The sequence below is a fragment of the Ambystoma mexicanum genome, chromosome 5q (genome assembly GCF_040938575.1).
Source record: "Ambystoma mexicanum isolate Mex_15411 chromosome 5q, UKY_AmexF1_1, whole genome shotgun sequence".
NCBI classification, from domain to species: domain Eukaryota; kingdom Metazoa; phylum Chordata; class Amphibia; order Caudata; family Ambystomatidae; genus Ambystoma; species Ambystoma mexicanum.
In genome coordinates this window covers 1,076,735,111-1,076,757,457 of record NC_090933.1, presented here as the reverse complement: position 1 = coordinate 1,076,757,457, position 22,347 = coordinate 1,076,735,111, and the positions used below count along the sequence as shown (strand labels likewise).

General features: G+C 44.7%; 1 protein-coding gene across 5 annotated transcripts in view; it reads left to right on the top strand.

The window, feature by feature from the left end:
* ZHX1 (zinc fingers and homeoboxes 1) overlaps window positions 1-22,347 on the top strand; it is a 198,945-nt gene that overhangs the window by 49,135 nt on the left and 127,463 nt on the right. For 3 of the 5 annotated variants that reach the window (XM_069621578.1, XM_069621581.1, XM_069621582.1), the window contains exon 3: window positions 11,116-11,277. The gene's annotated coding sequence lies outside the window, so the exon portion shown is untranslated. Of the gene's footprint in view, window positions 1-6,790; window positions 6,875-11,115; window positions 11,278-22,347 lie in introns of all 5 variants that reach the window. The other 2 variants (XM_069621580.1, XM_069621579.1) reach the window with 2 other exon arrangements.

Sequence of the window (22,347 nt, the reverse complement as noted above, 5' to 3'; positions counted from 1 at the left end):
AACATTTTTGCAGCCCCATTCTTTGCGATGCTTGAGCAAGAAGGTATCTGGTTCACTAATTTTGCGGATGATACCCAATGTATCATTCCTCCGACTGCTGCCCATGCACAAGATGAAGCTCGGATCAATAAAGCATACACATGCGTCGAAAATTGGATAGTCATGAATGGACTGGCAGTTTAGGCCTTACACCATCCTGACATTTAAGTTAATACGTACATTTTGTTTGAACCTTGAATCTGTTGTCTGTCTTGCTTCATGATGCCTTCACCGTGACCACTAAAATGAAGTCCTATTTAAGAATATCGAGAGAAAATGTAATCCTATGAGAAGGTATTCTCCAAAGGGGGGAATAGATTTAATCCCTGCCCCTTTTTTGTGTGAAGTACTGAGGGGTGGGGAGGGCAGTTTATACATTGTCTGTACACCCTGGGATATTGTTAGGAAACTTTGGCTTTGATCAAATAGACCCAAATATGTGTATTGGGGAATCCCTGAAGTCTTCTCTGAACCTGGGCCAAACACAGCATGGGAGCCCAATAATCTCTATCTTTGCACGTACTTAGAAAAATAATGTAATTTAAGTGATTCCCTGGTTATTTCACTCAGCAGTTTCTTGTTACTGGCTCTGAACCTCGAGTCAAAAAATGGAGTGGGGTTTTAACTACCACCCAGTCTCCCCACCTTTTAAGTTTTGCACATTAATACAGTAGACACACAATTGAAGTGAATCCTGCAAACCTGCACGTTGAATAGACCTGTTTCTTTTCGCACACGATTTACACTCTGGAAAAGTAGACGGTCTTCAAATTGAGTTTTCTATAATGCTGTCTAAAATACTGACATGTCTATTGAATAAAGATGAGGGTCCCCACCCCTCCCCCTCCAACAAATGAGAAGTGGAGTGATTTAGATAGGCAAATTTTAATTTTGTTTTCTAGCCAATTAAAGCTTTGTCCTGAATCCTCATTCACTTTTCATGTGGGGTGAATGTGCGATCAGGGCAAACCAAATGTATGTATGGTGATGTTTTTGCTTTTAAAAATCTACATTGAAGTCAATACCGCTTTCACAATTTAATTGACCAGTAGATCATTCATCACTGTAGTAACCACTGACATTGTGATTTCATGGGGAATGATGAAAATGTAATTTGTTTTAATTGGTTTGATAATTAAAAAAAATAAATAAAACTCCTGTGCAACCCTGCATATTTTTACTCCTGAAAAGGGAGCGAGGCTTGTTGGGCAAGATCGTATGCAGTACCCTATAGGAGACTGCACCAGCCTTGTCCTCTTGGCAATAGTTAACGAAACCTTTGGCATAAGCATGTACTACACAAGTTGGTAGAGTGACTGAGCAGCCAGAGAGGGGTCAATGTGAGCTGTAGGTTTGCCACATAGTTTCACAGTGACAGGTATCCAAATAACACTCAGGATTTCTTGATTAAACAATTATTTATTGAACAAGCCTTCTTTAGAAGGGAGAAAATATATTTCAAAATACAGTTTCAATAAATCAGTATATACCCATTTGGGATGGCACACAGACACTTAAATAACTAGGACACTGTGGACATTGCTATATCACTGGCACATTTAGAGCAATACTGCGTTTGGCGTCAAACGGAAAAGGTTAAGGGAGAAAACAATGGTTGACACGTTTCACAATCAGGTAAGCACTTTTAAACCCCCAAATGCAATGTAGATTAACCCTTTCCCCAGCTACACAAGTAAAGAATGTGTGACTTTTTGGAGGGAAAGATCAAAATACAATGTTAGAGGTTAGGGTCTTCAGGGAGCCAGGACGGCCAATGTCAATTGAGCAAAGTCTAGGAAAGCTGGATTTCTTCTTGAAGATAAGTAAAAAGTCTTGCACAATGATAAGAGTTTTTGTTGAAAAAGAAATCGCTGTTGGGCCACAAGCTGGGAGGCTTGTGATGGGCAAAGCTTTAAGCAACTCTACAACATGTAACAAAGGCCTGTCTCAACTGAGAGCAAGCAAGTTTACACAGCAAGAGGGAAGTACCCCTTAGTTTACAGTACCTTAGGTCTAATGAAATTGGTTGCAGCTGGCTTCTGTTCCTGTTGTAGTATGGCAAATCCTGTTGTTCCCGGGCCTCCGTTATGGGGACAAGAGGAAGGACGTCTGGGGGCTCCTGCACTACGATTTGAAGGTCAGCGGCAGCAATGGGCAGATTTCAGATCAGCGGCACTTTGCGATTTCAGCTTCTCCCGAATGGCACCACTGCGGTTCTCGGATACCTTGTGGTCTTTCCTTGCTTCTGGGGTCCAGCACTCTGTTGAGGTTGCTCAGGCTTGCTTCAAGGGGGTCTGGAGTATCATCCTGGAGCTCGGGTCTGACTTAAAAACAATGCACTTGATTCTGGTGTTCCTCTCCCTGGCAATCGGTTCCTGCAGCAGCAATGGAAGTACAGACAGCTTCGAGAAGATTTCTAGATTAGTTCGTCTTGGGGTCGATTGATGCCACCAACCCAAGGGGAGAAGTCGTCCTTTGCAGGGCTTCTCTAGTCGAGGCGAATTCAGAGCTTCAGCACTGCATCAGGGCTTCACCAGGCAAACTAACGGTACAGTAGTTGCAGCAAGTGTCTCTTCCAAGTTTTTCTTCAGATTCATTAGTCCAGTGGTCGACTCTGCCGTCTGTCTAAAAGACCTCACCTTTTATGCAGGTTTCTCCCATTCATTCGCAGCCTAGCTGTCACTCGCACAGCAGGGTGGCTGTCCTCCAGGGGGGTAGGGGTAGTGTCATCAAATCGCTTAAACCTAGGAGAACTCCAACATTTTGATGGAAATTATATTTCTGTCCATGGAGTAGTGGATATGCACTTCAAAATTGTGCTACACCGTCTGAAACATCTGTTGATCGTTGTGGCTCCAGAGGGCACACTCTGTTTACTGGGGAACCAATCCAATTGATTGCGTGAACACAGTTCTCTGGACCCAAAGAAACCCTACCATCAAGCTGAAGGGGGCGAGGGCGCAACTATGCCAGCTGGAATGGTGCCTGTCCTTTGAATGATACACCAACCAAATTGAATTGAATTCCATTTTCAAAACAATCTGGTACCCGAGATCACAATTTATCTCCGTAGGAGAACAGAGTGATGAGGGGACCTTGTCTCAACCTATAAAAATTGATCTTCCTCCCAACAAGATCTAAATCCGGACTCTTGACAACTCGGTACGGTTTTAAGGGTTTATTTTTGTCAAGTTTAAATAATCTTCTCAAATTGTTTAGCAAAAGAAAGTCAAAAGGGTGCTCATCAGAATGTCGTAAACTTAAAGTCCTCTATCCAGAATCTTATTGTAACCTAATCACTTTCCCCATCTGTCAGCAAAACCAACAGACCAGCTGTGTGGAACTATCAACAGAAAGCAGTAGCTGCTGGCTTCTGACAACAACCCTGTCCCCTTTTAGTAAAGGCCTGTTTGGGAGAATTCTCTCTTTGGGCTGAATTTCCTAACCTAGTGAGTCCCCCAGCAGCTTTGCTGGATTTCTGGAGTTTGTTTTTTTTCTCCTGCCAAGAGTGAGACTCTTTTTCTCCCACTCTTGGACATGATTTATGGTGTTCCTTTGACTGTCAATGTGTTTTATAGGCTTTACTCCATAGGGTCTCATGTGATTTTACTATGTGTGTTAAACAGCAACCTATGTGCAGTAACACAGGGGTGTCATAGTGACACCCCACCATAGACTCCATACCCTGGGACTGACTACTGTCTCCCAGGGCATGTAAAGTCACCATAGGCTTTACTAGTCCCAAATTATTAACAGAAAGCGGTACAAACCATCATATTGTGGACGTGCTGGCCGGAGCAATTAGATTGCACCGGGGTCTGTTAGTCGAGGGGACACGTCTCCGTCCCCCCTGATCGAGTTTTGGCTGGTGGCAGTGGAAACTACTTTTTATATTCGACCGCGAATATTTCCCTATGGGATTTTCCCATTGTTCGAGGCTACCAACTTTAATTATTTAATTCTCATAGCCTCAAACATACCGCCGGTTTATTTAATTAATATTAATTCGCCGGTTGGTATTTTTTGCCAGGACTCGATTCTAAAACGGCGTTTGTGTTCTCTTCTGTGACTCCAACCCAAGTCGAGCCCTTTTGTTCCACTTTTTGGCGGGCTTCTCCACAGAAGCCTCCAAAAGTGGTGCCACTCTGTCTGGATACCACAGAGGGTGTGGGAGGGGGTTTAGGCAACCTGGACTGAGTTACCTTGGTAACTCAAGTCGCACTCTTGTGTGATTGGCCCAACTTGGCAGTTTTGTTTGACAGCTAGGCTGAGTGAATGGGGGTATGCTGCATAAAAGCAGGGCTTTGGGGACTGGAACATCAGAAGTGGCCACAGGACCTGAGAATCCGACGAGGGAGAAGCTGAGCCGACCTACCACGACGACACCACCGGTGGAGCCCTGCGGAACCGACTCACCACTTCCCGGCTGGAGAGGCTTCTTCCCCTGATTGGTGGGCACAACCAGTTTACATTCTTCTCTTCGCACCCCAGACCGGTCCGTGGTCGAATTGTCCGTGCCAAGCACCCCGGCAGCCGGATAGCCACTTACCCCTGGACCGCGAATCAACGGACCGCTCCTTGTACCTGAGAAACTCAGTGGCTGGTTTCTTCCCTGGGAGTGCAACAGACTCCTGTCTTCCACCCCGACAAGATCCTCTCTTCCCCCGGACGAAGCACCGACTTGCATCCGCTGCCAGGAACAACTGCCCCCGCTGGAGTATTCTCACCACTTTAAGGTACCGGGTCCGCCAGGCCTCCCTTTCTAAAGATTGCTACAAGGTAATAATAACCCCTTAACCTTCTGGACTGGGCTGGCCGCCTTGACCCTCTAACTGGTCTCTTTCTTTGGTCCAACTCCTTTTTGAACCGTTACAAGACTTTTGCGGACTGCAACCGCGTGACCTTGGACACATTTCGTTTTGATCCTCTTAAAGCGGATCCGGCCTACTGACTCTGAATTCACGGTGTTACTTTGCCTTCCTCTCTTGTTGTGTTTGTGAAAAAGTGTTGGGATCTTTTTCAAATTATTCTCTGCTTTTCTCTCCCTTTTTAAAACGAATTATTAGAGTGCCATCTACGTTAAGCGCTCACCGCTGTCTGAAAATAAGTGGGGCTTTACTTAAGACTTGTCTAATATTCTTTTAAGGGAGTGTATATCTTTTAGTGACCGTGTTCTTGAATTGCTTACTATTAGTGCCTGTGTGTTTTTTCTAGATGTGGTTTTAAATAAATAATTATATCTCTTTTACACCAAGCCCTGGTCAGTGTTTACTTGTTCTACTGTGTTCTCTTGACCTATTGTGAATACTCTGTATACTGCCTAACTCTTCTTGAGGGAAGTCTGACTGCTCAGCCACAGCTACCAAGTGAATCTGTGTGGTACAGACTGCTACCAAGTGGGTTTACTACCAAACACCTGTAGTCCTAAATCTTTTGCAGTGGTCCCAGAGGGAACTGCACAGGTTTCTGCCTAACGAGGCCCATGGCCATAGTTCAAAATGAACAGTTCTTGGTGGTCTAGAGTGATTATTGTGGTGTTCCAGCCCAGCCACCTCTGTTTATTCCGACTCCAAGCCCGGTCTTTATCCCATCTGGGATACTTTGTTCTCCATTCTGGGGTTTTCCCAGTGTTTCTCCACTCCGGCGTTCTCTGACTCTTCTGGGTTTCTTTTCCTTCTCCCTCCCCACTCGAGGGTTCTTTCCGTCTCTCCCCACTGTAGGGTTTTTCTCCTTCCAACTTCCTGCAAAATGCCCTTATGCCCCACAAGAAAAAACAGGGTGGCTCGACGGGCAGACTGGTTTTTCCCCTTACTTCGCTAGCTTCAAATATCCCAAAGGTTTTACAGTAGGCAGTGAAATCGTTTTATTTTTTTTTTTAAAAGATGAATTGTAACTGGAACATGGGGACACATTTTGAATACTGCTTTATTTTTGTAAAGTTTATTTTCTTTTTAAAGTTTGGATAAACCTTTGGCGGATTATAAAATATGGTATTTTTTACACATCTAGTTGCAGTAGTAAATGCCTTCCTTTTAAAATTCTGTCATACCTTTTTATTATACTGGAAGTACTGGGACAGCCATGGGTTCACTTTTCTGGTATGGCTCCATCTTGTGCTAATCTCTCTGTGTAACATCTAGAAACCCATCTAAACATAAATTATGAAACCGGCAGTGTACATATTAAAACATTTGAGATGCATGCTTGAGGTCTAGCAATATCACAATACACAATGTCAATCTATGAAATTCACTGTGAATGCTGCCGTTATTTGGATGTCAATTTTTATTAAGAATTCATTTCATGCTGATCTATACTACAGCAATTGTAAGAATATGCTTCTTGCAGATAACTTTCATCCAATAGTTGCCCTCTTAAATTGACATTATGAATTATTGTGTTTGAAACACTTAACATTCATTATAATTGTTCTTTTTATAACGTGCGTAATACCAGAGATTGGTTTCTAAGCGCGGGATCCGGATTCAAACCTGTTGCGCTGCGTTGTCTTGTTGCCACTCACCCCCATGTGACCATTCAAAATGATTAAATTGTCATCGACAACGAATGCTCATTAAATTTGAACAAGGAAAGACAACATATATTTGTGTTGCAGTTGGAAGATTAAACCCATCTTCTGTATACATATTTAATACAAAAAATTCAGCAAATGTTGCAAAGTATTGAGGATTCATAGATATAAGCTTTTGTCCCCAGTATTCAAAAGTGTTCCAATTTTTGCTTATTGTAGACACATAAATAAAGCTGAAAGAAATCTAAAAGACAACTGGCAATATTTCCAACCCAAGATAAAGTGCATGTATCCTTGTCTATGGTGAGTAAAATGAACTCATTTGTGACATTTGCTGATCTAGATATTTTTAACAGACTTTGTGACATGAGACAAAGGAGATTGTTTATGGGATTAAATGTCCCTGCGAGGTACATTTTGTTGTACAAGTGGAACATAAATCCATGTTCAATAAACTTTGCTCTAAATCTACATAGATTTGGAGTTTGATTGAATTGGCACATCATATTTTTGGGATGCGTGCCAAATTCTTAAGGTGGTTAAACTACCATCACGCTGTGGTGGCCATGAAGAAAGGTTATTGGCCTGAGAAGCCTAGTGATTAAAAGGACTGGATATGAGATGATGGGCAGACTTGAGAAGCTACGAAAATTAGGATGCTTCCTTTGATTAATGTGATTGCAAGATCTTAATGTATCGTTTGTTTTCATAATGTTAGGTTTCTTTTTTAATTTGTATTTCTTTTGCTATATATTTGAGATTTTATCTCCACTTTTATGCAACGTAAGTGTGGAATTACCAACGTGATGGCTGTGCAAACTCATGTCAATAAATAATTATTTGTAATTTGATATCAAAGTTGATTAGTTTTTTTTGTTTTTTTACTGTTTTGAAGCATGATCCTTAGCTGGAAGTTACAGCATTCATATTTGTTCTTGCATAATATCCATTGGGAATGAGCAAACTGATAAGCTGACTAAAGTTAAATATCTTCTGTATTTGTTTTGGCTTATCTTAACCAGGTAAGTGCTGTTGACATTGAGGTCCATGCTCTAGCATTCTCTGTGAATTGCTAAGGATGTAGATCTTAATATACTATCACCCGTAAATTAAGAAACGTAGCACTGGGGGAAAAATTCCTTCTGTAGGCAAGTGGTTTTTCTATTCATCGTGCCTCAAATAGTAGTTTCTTTTTTTGATTTATTCAGGACATTTTAAGTGCCTCTATATCCAGTACATATTGAAGCATTACAGCCCAGGGTTACTGGTGTTATTGGTCCAAGGCCGAGTTATGAGTCCAAGGCGAAGCAGAGTGAACATGAGGGTAATGGGTACAATGCTTTTGTAATTTTTACATACTCTTTCATTCCAGCCGAGGAAAGGGTCTGTAACATATATTGTCCCATATCCTTACAGAAACACAATGCGTCGGTGGGCGTACAAGCTTTTAGAAGTCCAGATAAACTGGAGTGCATATTGTGTGTTTTGAGACTGGTGGCATGGGACAATCATGAGCAAATTGTGTGAGGTTAATGAAGATGCCACCCCAGCACTCCTACCCCTCATCCACACTGTAAACCGCATTATCAAAAACATTTTTCTCTATGCCCACTAACATCCCTTCCTACTGTAGAATCACTTTTCACCTACTTTGGAGGCATGGCTGGTCATTGCTGTGCGGTTAGAAATGTTTTAGATCTCCGCTGCTGGTGAATGGCATTCAGCTTTAGCTGCACTTGAGGTGAGCAACACATACATGCTTATCTAAGGGAATGTATAGCGTTGCTGTGCCCATGGGTGATATAGAGCTACAAACCTTGTTCCCTGAAGTGCTTTTTATATATAAACACGTGTTGTGCCAATTGAAGCCTTTTTTGAGGTTAGCCTCGCATCTGAATTCTGAGTCTTTCCGATTCAATGTAGATGGCTCAATGTTGCAAACATTTTAAATGAGCACTGAGCCCAGTCTGCATTATGTACTTGGTGATTCAAGTGATGCAATCCTTTTTTCACTGCCATATTTCTCAAATATAAAGATCTGTGTGTGTTCTTATGTTCCCTAAATCTTCTTTGATTTTTACCGAAAGCAGCCAGGAACCCTAACTAGTGTTGTCATCTTCCCTTTTTAGGATGGGGATACTTCAAGAGTACAATAGTAATGTGACAGACTGTCCTTCTTGGAATGATAACTTTTGTTAAAGGTTTTGAAAATGTGCTTTGCTCAGTAAAGTGGAGTGCAAGGTCCTTATTATGATTATGTTGTATAGTGGAAGCGATCATTAGAAATTAATTTTGTAAAATTTTAGCAAGAGCCAGTTTATAATGTAAGTAGTACAACCAAATTTTCTTTAAGAAAAGAATAATACATTGCTTCTTCTGCAAAACCCTTCTCAACGCTAATTTCTCGCTTGAAGCAACTGTTTTCCCCCTCCTGGTAATGCAGCGGTCAGAAACGGCTGGGGTAGCTTCAGCAAATGTATATCTGACAATTGCACATCATCTACATAGAAAGACAAGAGTATTGAGAGTGAGGATGAGAGTCCAGAGAGAACGTGGGAGGATAGAGCATGCCAGATTGGCATATGGTACATTGGATACAGCTAGTATGTACTTAAGTACCACAAGGGTGTGGAACTATCAGACCAACACAAAGATGGTATTGTGGTTTGTTATAGACTTTAAAAAAATGTTATTTTAACATAAAAGTGTAGAAACCTATCTCTCCCTACCGCTAAGAGGGGGTTCCCTGCCTCAACTAAAAGTCTAATGGACCTGGTGGGATGTCCACAAACCTAAATGTCCACCGCCGTGTCAAACCCTAGCTCTGCCCCAAACACTAAAGTAACTAATAGTCTTCTGATCAATACAGAAAGATGATCTTCTCCTTCTGGACTGCTGAGTTTCTTCAAAGTTCATGAACAGTTGCCAGGCAGTATGCTTTCCCTTGCCCTGGTCTTTTCAGTGTCCACCTTTATTAGAGGGAATGGCTTCTGGCATTTTAACTACCAGGTGGGATATTTTTGCTTCCCCTGGTGTCTTCGTTTATTGCAGTGAAGAAGAGATATGGTTTCTTCATATATTACAGTGAAGAAGAGATACTATACTTTTCTATCTTCAAGTTATGTTTCACATGAACAATTAGGTTTTAGGAAATTGTGGGTATCTTTAGCAAAGAACAGGAGGAGGTATTGTACTCTTCTGGATTTGCTGTTATCCACTGTTTTCCCATGAGCTATCACCTCAGAATGATGTTTCACTTTAACTGCTACTCCTGTTATGCGGTGGGTCCCAGACTCTCACTGGTTTCCTGCTAGATTCTGTCTGTCTAGTATACCCTCCTGCCAGGTGCTGTGATGGTGTTAATCCTCTTGGATGTCTTGTTTAGCTTGGAGGGTGTGGCTTCCAGACTCGTGTCTGTCTCTCTCTGGTCTCAGTTCACCTGGTATATTAGTCTTCCAGGTACAGTGACTATGAAGATCTCCTTGGAGGCTTTGCTTGGATTTGTGGGTGCGGGTCCCAGACTCACACTGGTTTCCCCTCCAATTTTGTTCACCTAGTATGCTAGCCTGCCAGGTACTGTGACTATGAAATTCTCGTTGGAGGCCTGTAAGCCGACATGGGTCCTTTACCCCTCTTTGGTAGTCCTCCCATCTTTGAGGTCTTCCAACTGTCCTGGCCTCCCCGACCTCTCTGGAGAGTTTACCAGCGATCTTTGCTTGTCTGTGGTTGCTTCCTGACTTTGTGACTGCCTTCTGCTGCTTCCAGGGACTGCAGCGCCTCTGCAGCAGTACCCTGCTTCTGGGCTGCACATCCCGACTGCTTCACTCGCTCCAGCCTTCCCGTTTGGCTTGTCGCCAGGTGTCTGCTCTCTCCGCCTTCTGAATACGACAAACTGGTTGGGAACGCCTCTACCGATGGGTAAGCGTCCCGCTCTCGGTATATTCTGTGACCCGTCTTCTTCAGTGCTGGGATTCGAATCTCCTGCTTCATTGTAGGAGGGCCTTTCTCCCTCCATAAAGTCTTTCTTCCTTTTTTATGTTCCATTCACATTTGCTTGATACAAATTGACGAGAGCATTTGAAATGGTTTAGTGGAGTATTCCACATTACTCTTCACTTCTTCCTCGTCTCAGTGTTTTGTATGAAAGTGATATTGTTTGTTCTGCAGATAAACATCTAAGTGTGTGGGGCTATTGTGTCCTTTGCAGGATAACCGAATGAGGGTGATTGGTATGTAGGGGAACTATATTGCATTTCTCCCAAAGTGTCTTCCCTCGTCCCATAGGGGATTTCCCTCCCCATGAGATCCACCCACTGAGTAACATCCCTAGGGGGACTTTCTGGTAGAGGCTTTGCCTCACCTCCATCCTGTGATTTGCCACAGTACCAATTATTAAACCTAAAAGGTTGTGATAAAATGTAATAGAATACAAATCTTTTGTGAATATTAAATATTTTACTGCTACTTTTAACAACCTATTAATTTGAGTGAAATATGTGATTTAGCGAAGTCTGCTGCAACATTTTGTTTTCTCTCACACCAAGCAGGCCACTGCTGCCACCAGAATTTTCTGGGTGCTCCATTGCCTTTCCCTCTTCGTGCCTAACACAGAGGATGCCAGTCAGAAAATGGAGGTTTCGAAGAGGAGAAGGACCCAGAAGCTGCAATTGCGGAACCAACGAGCTAAGCTTTTGCTCTACAGAGAGGTACTAAATTTGGCCTACAGAGAGAACTATGAAATGTAATTGTTTTATGATTTTCGAAGATGTATGCAAGTGCCAAAGGCATCCCTAACCTTGATATCCATCATTAATGTGGGAACTTGACTTTCCTTCCCAGTATGTTCTCTGTATATTTTCAGTTGATAGTTCACAAGTCAAGCCCTCACCCATGACATTGGCTCCGCCCACATTTCTGTTGTGTGAAGCTTGGCGAGGTGGCGGGGAGCTGACGGGGTGGACAAAGTCACTGAATAATCTAACTTCTGGGATAATAAATGGAGTACCATTTAAATTGTAGAACATCCCCATTACTACAACCTGTTGAAGCAAGTGGAATCGATCGTAGCAGATGAGAATCTCTCATTTTGTACCAACAGAATAGCTATATGAGCAAGATTTGGGAATACATGCACTGTTCTGTTTGTTTTTTTTTTAAATCAGATCTCAAATATAGATTTTCTTAAAAGGAACAAAAACTATGATTCTATTAAATTCTTGTATGTAATTGTTAAACATTTAGCATTTTCTACTTTCTTAGCTGTAAAGAAGAACAAGTTAAAAACTACATGTGAGAAGATAGTGCATGCAAAATCGCATGTGAAATGCTCCTCTAATAGTTCTGCAAACCATCATTAAGCTCGTCGTCTTTTACTTCTGTCAAATAAAGATCACCTTAAACTCTGCTTAAACACGATCTGCATACACAGTTAGGCACACAGTACTCTGTATTGTACACATGAATGCGTGTCTAGGTGTAAAGTTGTGGTCGCAAGCGCACCAATTTTGAGTATGTGCTTGGCATGTGGTTTGTTTTACACTTCTGACAAAAGCATAATCTAATACCAGGGATTCAATTTAGAATTTGTACGCCTATATAATTGCAGTAGGGTTCCCTTTGGAACATGCTGAATTTGCTTTATGGTGGAGGTCTGTTGCAATGGATTTTGCAGATTATCCCAATTAGAGTAGAAGCCTGCATGGGAATTCGGGTGTTCCCTCGGTTTCCGTGCGCACATGCCGATGATCGGTAATAGTGCTCAAAATTACCGTGCATCCCAACGGACTCAAGCTACAGTGTTGTAACCTAATAGTCTGCACAATCCATAGGGGTCGAAGCTCCTCTGTCCACATCAAAATGTGATGCAGTTGGCGAGGCATGTACATTTGCAGGGAGCAGAGAAAAATGCAGAGCTGATTTCCTGCTCGAAGGCGCACTCCATGCGAGGAATCTGTTCCAAGACCACACCTTAACACGGATGAGGTAAAACATGTGTTTTTGTCTTGTGTGCGTTTACCTCCTAGGTGACATTTTGCAAACCAATCAAAGTAAGTCTTTTAGATGTAGAGGCAGCTGTTTACAGCTTTCTCTGCTTGTCTGCTTTATTCCCATTTGCGAAATGAGACACAGCAGAACGAATGTTGCAGTCACAAATGTATTGGTTTCTCTCAGAACAGTCGGTATATCTAATTTAAAACGGCTAAGGGATCACAGATAGAAGAGGACAACCTGCTGTTTCGATGGTGACTCTTTTTCACTTGATATAGTTCAGTTCACTATATTACTGTGTAGTAACAATACATCTTGTGTTTTACCCTTTTAGGGTGAAAATGTAAAGGAAGTACTGCTTGGGTGCTTTTAACTTTTAATTACACATGACAGCATTCCTCTTAATCCCTGTTGTCCCTCATATAACCTGTTTCTCCGAGTAAACTGGCCCGCCACTCTCCACCTTCCCCCCCACCCCCCAAAAACCTTCTTTATAGTGGAAAGAGTGGATATTTAGTCTAGTGCCTGAATTACTGAGTTTGAAACGTGAAGTTCTTGGTTTTATTTCTGGCTCCAACAGAGTGTTTCTGGGAAAAGTGTGTGCGTCACAGTATCACATTGCCATAGCTGTAATGTAAGCGATTAAAACTACAAGCAAATGATCGCATTTGTGTCCATGGGAACCAATGGGCCAATTTTCATTTTTAATTTCTTTAATTTTTTTTGTACAAAAGTCCCTGAAATTACTTGAGACCTTTACTTACCTGTAAACGTTCAACATACCTTTTTTGTTCCCATTGTTAACCTGGAGTTTTTGAACTGCGCAGTGAATTTTTTTATTCTTCCCATTTACTATGCATTGTTGTATCACTGAAATTCACTTTCCAAAGCCTTTTGAAGTAGATAAAACTGAACGTATAACATTTTTGATTTAAATGTGTTGACTTACCTAGACCTATGACCGTTTTACTTATTTTTTTTTTTAAGTGCTTTCCTTATGATTGAAAAATATACTGTCAAGTCCTGTACTAAGAAATGTCAGTCTCTACGTAATGTGAAATCACTTTTATTTCGTGCCTATCTGTAATGAGGTGTCTCTTCTACCAGCCCTCTCCCCTCCCGAGGGAAGCGAGACTGCGCTGCAAACTTTAGCACTGTGGTGAGGGGTTCAAGAAGATCAGCCTTAGTGTGTGTACAAGGTTCCCACCAGGTTATTCAAAACAATCAAAGTACTTCAGAAAAACCTTGTACAAGTGGCCCATAGTCGTCGTCCTAGCATCTTGGGCCATCTGGGAACTCCAGTGGGGACTCTTTGATTAGATCCCTGAGAACCTACTGTATTATTTGTAGAATGTTCATCAATGAATATCTCATTGACTCTCTGCTTTGAAAAACACTGAAGCCAGTATCATATTATTTGAGAGGTCACTGCTCATCTCGGAGGATCTGGTTAAAGCTCCCGCTGTGCTTCTGTCTAGTAGTTCCATGAAACGTTTTACCATGATGGATTAACCACAATCATGGACAATGGCTTTTGAAATGTATTGCTAGCGAATGAGTTGGTTGTCACAGGCCTGGTAGCTGCCGATCCTGAAATGGTATGGGCGGTTATTACCCAGTTTCCATCCCTGAAAAAGCAGAATGTTGAGTGCTCCTCTGCAGCCCAAGGTACTGCCTGTAGCAATTAACAGACGGCAAGGCATAATTGCTACCCAGCTGCGTGAAGAGACCCTTTAGCATGCTTTAGACTAAGCAAGAAAGGAGGCTGTGTGTGCTCGGCAGGAGCTGGAGTATCTAAAGTTGTGTATCTGCCCCAGCCATAGGAGGCCCTGAAAGGACAGACTTCTTTGAAGGAGAAAGAGGATATCCCTCTCTCAAGGTTAGGTTGGAGCTTCTTGTAGAGCACACGCACACACAACAAATGGAATTCGAGCAGACCCGAGTACTATCTGTACATAATCGGGTCATAGAAAAAAAATCCAGGTTTTAAGAGCACAGCTATCTACCTTCCAAGTGACCGCTTTTGAAGTGAGAAATCTTGAAAAGCAAGAATGTTATGTAGAATTTCCTTTTTGAGTGCCCACTTTGTGAGTCCCCCAGCATTTTTGCTGGACAATTGGTTTTTTGGGCTGATTCTCCTGAGTGAGTGGGAACCTGGACTGAAGATCCGAAAAAGAATTTGTAGAAGGATGTCCTAGCAAATTCCAAGCGACCACCAGAGCTGTTGAGTGACTGCTGCAGTCTGACCCCGAATTCCTAGCGACAAGGAAAATCTCTTGAAGATTACTTCCTCCCTTGGACTGGTGGGCCTAACCAGCATTTTGTGCATTCCTGTGAAGACCTGCAACCTTGCCGGGCTGCAAACTCTCAGAACCCTGGGACCTGTTTTGTTGTGCAACGTCTTGTAAAGCGTTGTTTTGGTTGGAACCTTGTTGGCATGCTTCTGGGCCTGCAACAATGCTTTCCCGCTACTAGATGTCCCCTCAGCGGAGTCATGGAACGCGAACTGATGAGAAGTCTACCGCATGTTGACTGTCGAGGACCTGAAACCTGTGCAGGGCTTCAATGCACCAGTGCCACGAAGATCCACTGCTTGAGTGCATCCGTCTATTTCCTCCAAAGTTCTTCAGCCACCCAGGCCAAGAAATCTGAACCGGAGACCATTATCTAATCACCTTGGGGACCATCCTGCTGCACCAAGTTCGTCATTGCAGAAGTACTGTCCGGAACCTAGGTACTTACCTTGTTCTTGGAGGGCTTCAATTAAGCTGTTACTTGCACCCCCCTCCAAGGCACTCCGAGTCCCATTGGTGTGAACCACCCATTGGGCCCTAACTTGATATACTGTTACTTACCTGCACATTTGAACAAACCTTCATAGACTTTGCTCTGTCTGCTGTTTATCTGCTTCTTTCCTCTTCGGCCCTTGGTCACTGGACACCCAGATTTCACCCCCTTCCCGTCCCCCCCCCCCTTTGACACTGTGAGAATCACCTAGTATAGGGCTGGACTTTTAAAGATTGGTTAAATAGGGGTTAACCGAAGTTAAGAGTTGAACTAACGCTTACTTACTTGGTATCAGTAGTCCCTCACTTTGTGTTGCTTTATCTTGATTTAAAGTGTGCTGCCTTTTATTCTATTGTTATATTACTGTGTGAATAGTACTTAACTTGATTTACTTCTAAAGACTGAGTATATAAGATCACTAATTTTATATAACTTCTAGTGTGCCGATGTTTCCTTGAACTAAGCGTATGCTCGGAGTACTGTGGGCCTCGCTACACCCCTTCTCCCTTCTAGATTAAGCCTGGCTACTCAGCCATTGCTACCAAACCTTTGGGTAGTTTGGCTAAATCCTAAGGGCTACAACCTCTTTAACATTGGTAGGCAATACAAAGGGCCTTTGAACCAAAGCCATAATTTCACAGCAAGCCAGTGCAAAGGGTGAAGAATTGGAATTGGGGAGCAGTGATGAGCCTGGATGCAGCATTCTGGATAACCTGGAGTTGACAGTTTCGATGAGCAGGAAAGCCCAGATTGTCATTGAACAGTAGTTGTGACCAATGAAATTAGGCAGATCTTTCCTCTCCTTACTCAATCTCTTCTAAGAATGAGAAGTTGGAAGAAACAGCACTTGGCTTTCTGTTTAATCTGGGCACTCAAACTAAGGCTATCTTGACTCCTAAATTAGTCCTAGGGAAGGAAGGAGCTGGGACTAGGACTCCGGAAAGACGGCCACTACCGGGAACCATTAGGGCAGGACATAGGACATCAAGCAAGGCCCTGGTCTAAAGGACCTTGTCTAAAGAGGATCCCCCACCCCCTTCTCGATCTCCTGCCATCAACATCCGACCCTGCAAACCAATCTGCTTTTGGCAGAGAGGCACCTGAGGACTCAGACCGAGCTAGAACAGCTACTGTTGGAGGAAGGCTAACAGTGCTGAATAAGGGAGGGTGAAGAGGTATGTTGCTTTGTTTCCCCCGACACCACTTTCCTTTTTTCTTTTTCTCTTCTTTCTCGTTGCTCATTCTTTTACCTTTTGTTTTTAACTTGATCTGCAGATCTTTGGAAGATGTCCTCAGACCATTCTTTTAGTCCTCTGCTGAATGGGGTTCTTCATATCGCAGAGAGGAGGGCTTATTTTTTTCCATCCATCACCTCCAGTCTGGCTCTTGAGAAATCGACTTTTGGTTTCTTTGGGGCCTTTCTTGTGAGAATTTGGATATGGCAGCAGCCAAGAAAGAAGCAATCTGGGCTCAGTACAAGATGTTTCCAGACTCTAGCCGGGAGCACACATTTTAGGAGGCCACCCTAGTTCTAGTGAACAGGGAACTCTGAGAGGTTAGCCAAACCCAATGAAGGTAGCAATGGAGAGCAATCAAAGCTGTTCTCGTGAGTGTGGTCCGGGGCCCTCAATGAGTCCACACAATATCGTACACAATGGTTCAATTTAGACAGCTATGTATAAAAATACTTTGAAAAACGAAACTAGCTGGTGATATTATCCCACAATACTCAGTACATTCATCATAAGTTCATGAATGCATTCAAATGGCTTATTCAACAAAGAGGTAAGTAAATAAAAATGCAGTGAATGATGGAACAGATCACAAGAGTCCCGAGCTTAAGCAGTCTAATCCGTATGAAGAATGGGGCCTTGTCCCCAAAAGTCACAGGAAGCCCAATGCTTCTTCCCATAATGGATTCTTGAAGGTAGGTTCTAATTTCTTGTGTTGGTGATAGTCCAAAGATGTGTTAGTAACCTGGTTGAATATCATAAGTAATTGTGTTCTTATCTAGAATACTAATGCTACCCAGGTTCGATGACCAAAAGGCCGTTGAATGGAAGGTTTAGGAAACAAGGCAATGCATAAATTAAGCAGTGTTGCATAGCAATATGCTATGCAATTCTGTAGGTTTGCTAATTAAATTGACACTTGTGTAGCAAAGATAGCTATTTAAGTTACCCTGATCAATGAAAGGACAGCTCACTGTGCATTCCTCTATTACTCTGTGCTCTCTTCACCCTCTTTTTTTTTTTTCTTTTCTTTTCTCTGTTCACTGCAAGTTCAAAGGGGTTAAGGAGAGCGAGAGCAGCAGTACTTGTCTCCTTCACTCTTAAGTGTCAAAGGCCTGGGGGGGAGTGCTAGACAAGAATGCATATTTTAATTTTCAAGTAATTCAAAACTAGAAGTAATTGGGATGATACTTTTATTAAGCTAACTATATCCTCTCTGGCAAAGACCAGTGTGATAACTTTAGTTTTTTTTAAAAAGATGGTCCTGCAAGTAGTTTATAAAAAATAAGTTCTTAAATAATTACAGTATTCGGCATCATCAACTCCGATATCGGGGTTCAAAAAATGTCATGACTCTGGGGCGTTGTCCCTTAGGTACCCCCATCGGGTGTGTCTGTGGTGCCTAGGATCCACTCAATAAACATCATAGTGTGAGTCCTGGCTATCGATGACAGCGAAAGCCCTAGAGCGTAGAGGGAAGTTAGCTGCAGGTAGATCTCATAACACCCCTTTGATGACTCTGTTGAAAAAGCGATCCCCTGACGAGTTCAGAGATGTCTCTCCTCGTCAGAAGAAAGCTAAAAGGTCCCGATCACGCAGTGGTTCACACCACTTGTCATCCTCACGGCGGTCGAAGAAAAGGCACCACAGATCGCCATCTCAGTCGTTGAGTTCCTCCCTGCAATAGGTCACTTGCTAACCAAATCGTCCTCACTGGCTGAATGGGAGGGATTCAGACTTAATATGCTCAAAGTATTCGAGGATGCGGCCTCGACCCCCTCGAAGAAAGATAAGAGCCATGGCCATGTCGACAAAAACGACAAAAAGAAGGAAAATGACAAAACCTGTGCACCCTTGGGCCACGGTATCCAGGCGAAAACTCCTCCGGAGCCCTCAGAGGGTCCCTCGAGTACAGAAAATACTCATTCGGAAATAGTCATTGTGATGCTGGAAATGCATTGGAGGGACAGGGCCTCCATATCCTTGTCTTTTATTGCTTTATCATGTATGTTCTGTCTTGTTTTCCGCGCAGGAGTGCATGGGAATCCTGGCGGAGTGGATTTTCCTTTTTTTTGGTTTGGTGAACAGACCATTGGGGGGATACCCTTATGGCACCCATGGGTAGGAGTACGACCCTGTAATCCTAGTGTTTGTTTTTGGGCACCTGTGTGTGGCCCACCGAGCAGGCTATGGGCTGGTGGCAGCTCCATGCTGAATTTGACTGGTGCTCTGAGTATCCTCCATTTTGTGATACCCTAGCCCTGTCATTGGAATCAGTCGATTCCTCATAGGAAACCAGATGGCCCCTGAGGCCTCTTGCTTTCTGTTGCCTGTTAGTGTTTTCCCAAAGTCCTGGGATGCCCTTACCCTGTCCCTTCCCCCCCACCCAACTGGTTGTTGGGTGGAAGTTCCATATATGGTATTGTGGGGAAGGCCAGACTGGCTGGAGCCTTCCCGATGACTGTATGTTGTGGGTATGCCCGTGAGGTGGGATCTTCTTCCACCAGCTCGGCTTCAGGATACTTACTTTCATGTGCCAATCCATCACAAGCACAGAAAGTACCTGAGGTTCGCTGTTGGGGGATTCTCATCAGTTTCGAATGACCTTGCCCCAAGGGTTTTCACCAAGTTGTTAATGGTGGGGGTGGCAGCGAGTTTCGGTAGAGGGGGGAGGTGGGGAGTCGCGTCTACCCCTGCCTGGACGATTGGCTGATCAGGACACATTTCCCCCGAACAGGCCCTGGAACATCTCTGCTTCACCTGTCACTCGCTCCACAGGCGGGGCTTCAACCTCAAATTCAAGAATTCCTATATGATACCATCTCAAAGAATCCCAATTCATCGAGGCAGTCCTAGATGCATCCATCGTGGGGGCATGGGGGCGCAAGGGGGGGCATGGGAGGGAAAGCCTTGCCAACCGAGGTGAGGGCTCAAGACATTCTGCAGATAGTCCCCAAATTCCAGAGTGCCCAGCGTCTTGCGACCTTCGATTGAACTTTATTTATTTATTTTTTATTATTGTTTTTTGAGGTTGCTCGGCCTCATGTCATCCTGCATTTTCTTGGTGCCAGACGCTTGCTTGAGAATGAGATCTCTCCAATGGGCTCTCAGAACTCAATGGTCACAATTCTCAGGCAGGATGTCAGACCTTCTTCAGGTTCCAAGCAGAGTCGCACAAGACCTTCTGTGGTGGGCCTGCCAGGAAAACATTCTGAAGGAAGAACCTTTTTGGCAAACATGGCCGGAGATAATTGTAGTGACGGACGCCTCACTGGGTGGGGAGCCTACGCTAACGATCTGACAATCGGCGTTCGTTGGTCTCCATCAGAGTCACTACACATCACCTTTTGGAGCTGAGGGCGATCAGACTAGCGCTGAAAGCCGCCCTGCCCTCTGTAGGGTGAAAGAACACTTGCTTCATTTTTGAAATATTGTTCCTGCTCCCCCTCCCACTTCCTGGTCCTCTTCTCCCTGACTTCCCCACCCCCCCCCCCCCCTCTGATTGGTTGCCTGACTAGTCCCTTCTGGACTACTCGACGGCTGCTCCCCCCCGATCGCTTCTTTGTACGGCGGAGCGGGAGAGAGCAGTCGCCGGTAGCCCCGTGGGACTGCAGGCTAAGGCAAGCCCTCTCCGGGCCTCTTGTGAGTCTACTTGCTTCATTTTTGAAATATTGTGCGGTTCGCGCTCAGAGCGCGTTGTTGTGCCTGCTCCCCCCTCCCACTTCCTAGTCCTCTTCTCCCATTCCCCCCCCCTGCACGCCCACACCCCCTCCCCTTCCTCACCCCCTTCTGCCTTAAGTGTTTCCCCCCTCCCACCCCCCCTGGGCTGCCCCCCTGCCCGGCAGCCCCCTTCGGCTAAGGGCCCCTTAGGCAAAGGGCGGCTCCTTGGTTGCGGCTCGGAGCCAGCTATCGCCTTGCTTCTCCACCTACTCTCCAGGCCCACCACACCTACTCCTTTCACTTCATTCGCATAGTGTCTACACTTCACTGTGTTCCGTAACTTGTGGCAAACTAGGGCTTTTTCTCCCCTCGCAGGATTCTCAAACTTAGGTGGCCTCTCCACCGGGTACCAAATACGCAATTACTGTGTTACTGTTTCTGAATTGTGGTAAACTAGGTCTTTTTCTCCCCTCGCAGGATTCTCAAACTTAGGTGGCCTCTCCACTGGGTACCAAATACGCATTTACTGTGTTACTGTTGTTTTCTGAATTGTGGTAAACTAGGGCTCACCGCTCGCCTCCTGCCCGCTTGCTCTCATCTGTCCTCCCCCCCCCCCCCTCCTATTCCATGGTGCTCTATCTCGCCTATCTTCTCTAACTGCTTCTCCATTGACTATCCTGCTCTCCTCACTAAATCCGGTATGAACAATTTTAAAAAGGACATCCTGGTCTCCAACCCAGGCCTCCCTATTGCTGACACCTACACCAGTGCCTCCTCCAAGGAAACTCTCACTGACATCCTCTTTTTCGTGCCTTCGCCTGACCTATGGACCCTTCATATGGTCTCTGTGCTCTCTCCATTCTCCTCTTCTCCCATTAATGGTGGCACCCGCTGGGATGTCCTCTTGGCCCCCTTCCACTCCTCTAAGGCCATCATTAATGTCTACGCTAATGGAACCGTCTTGGTCCAAGGCCCTCAGGCCAACCTTCACCTCTTTGACAGACGCTTCCCACGCCTCATCAACTTCCTTTATTCTCCTGCTGTCCCCCCTCCTCTGACCTCGGCTACCTTGCCTCTACCCTCCTCTCTTGCTCCTTCTTCACCTCTGCAGGGTGTACCTCTGATTTGTACCCCTCCCCGGAAGTCCTTCAAGATTGGCAACCGTCTCCACATTGCCACTCTTAATGCTCGCTCTGCCATCAAACATTCCTCTGATATCTGTTGCCTTCTTGAGGAACTGGACCTTGACGTCCTCGGTCTCACTGAGACATGGTTCACGGAAAGCTCTGTCACCAGCTTTGACACACTCCGACCTGATGATTACAAGATCCTCTCCGTGCCCAGGCCCAACCGTGCTGGGGGGGGTGTGGCCCTTATCTTCCCTGAGTGGATTCCTGCCACTGTCACTCCTACGCAGACCTACTCCTCTTTTGAATGCCTTGTCTGCCAACTCTCTCTCTCCTAACCATTCCCTTACTGTGGCTACTATCTATCGGCCACCTGGCCATCTTTCCTCTCCGAGTGGGCAGACCTGTCCTCCGCACTCCTGTCCTCAACCACTCGACTCCTCTTTCTTGGTGACTTCAACATCCACCTGGATGCCTCCTGTCCCCCCTCTGGACTCTTTCGCGACCTCTGTGACTCTCTCTCACTCTTTATTCTCCCGTCTGGGCCGACTCATTTGGCAGGGCATACCCTTGATGCTCTGATCTCTTCTGACCTTCCCCTCTCCCCCACCCTCGCTCCACTCCTCTCTCCTGGAGTGATCACTTTCTCCTATCCTCCCACCTCACCCTCCCTACCCCACAGGCAAAGCCACCCTCATCACTGCCACACTCCTTCTTGGAAATCTGACCCATGAAGCGCGTGTCAGTTGAGGCTTTTGCTGCCACCTTCTCGCCTCCCCCTCCCCCTGCGTCTGACTCCCACCCTGACACTGCCCTCTCTTTGCTCCACTCTGCTATATCCGATACTCTTGATATCCTTGCCCCTGTCATGAGATTCCGCCTGAAGCCCAAAGCCAAATGGAACTCCTGGTACGACTCGGATCTCGTCACCCTAAAACGCAAGTGCAGGGTGGCAGAGAGGAAATGGCGTGCTTCATGTTCA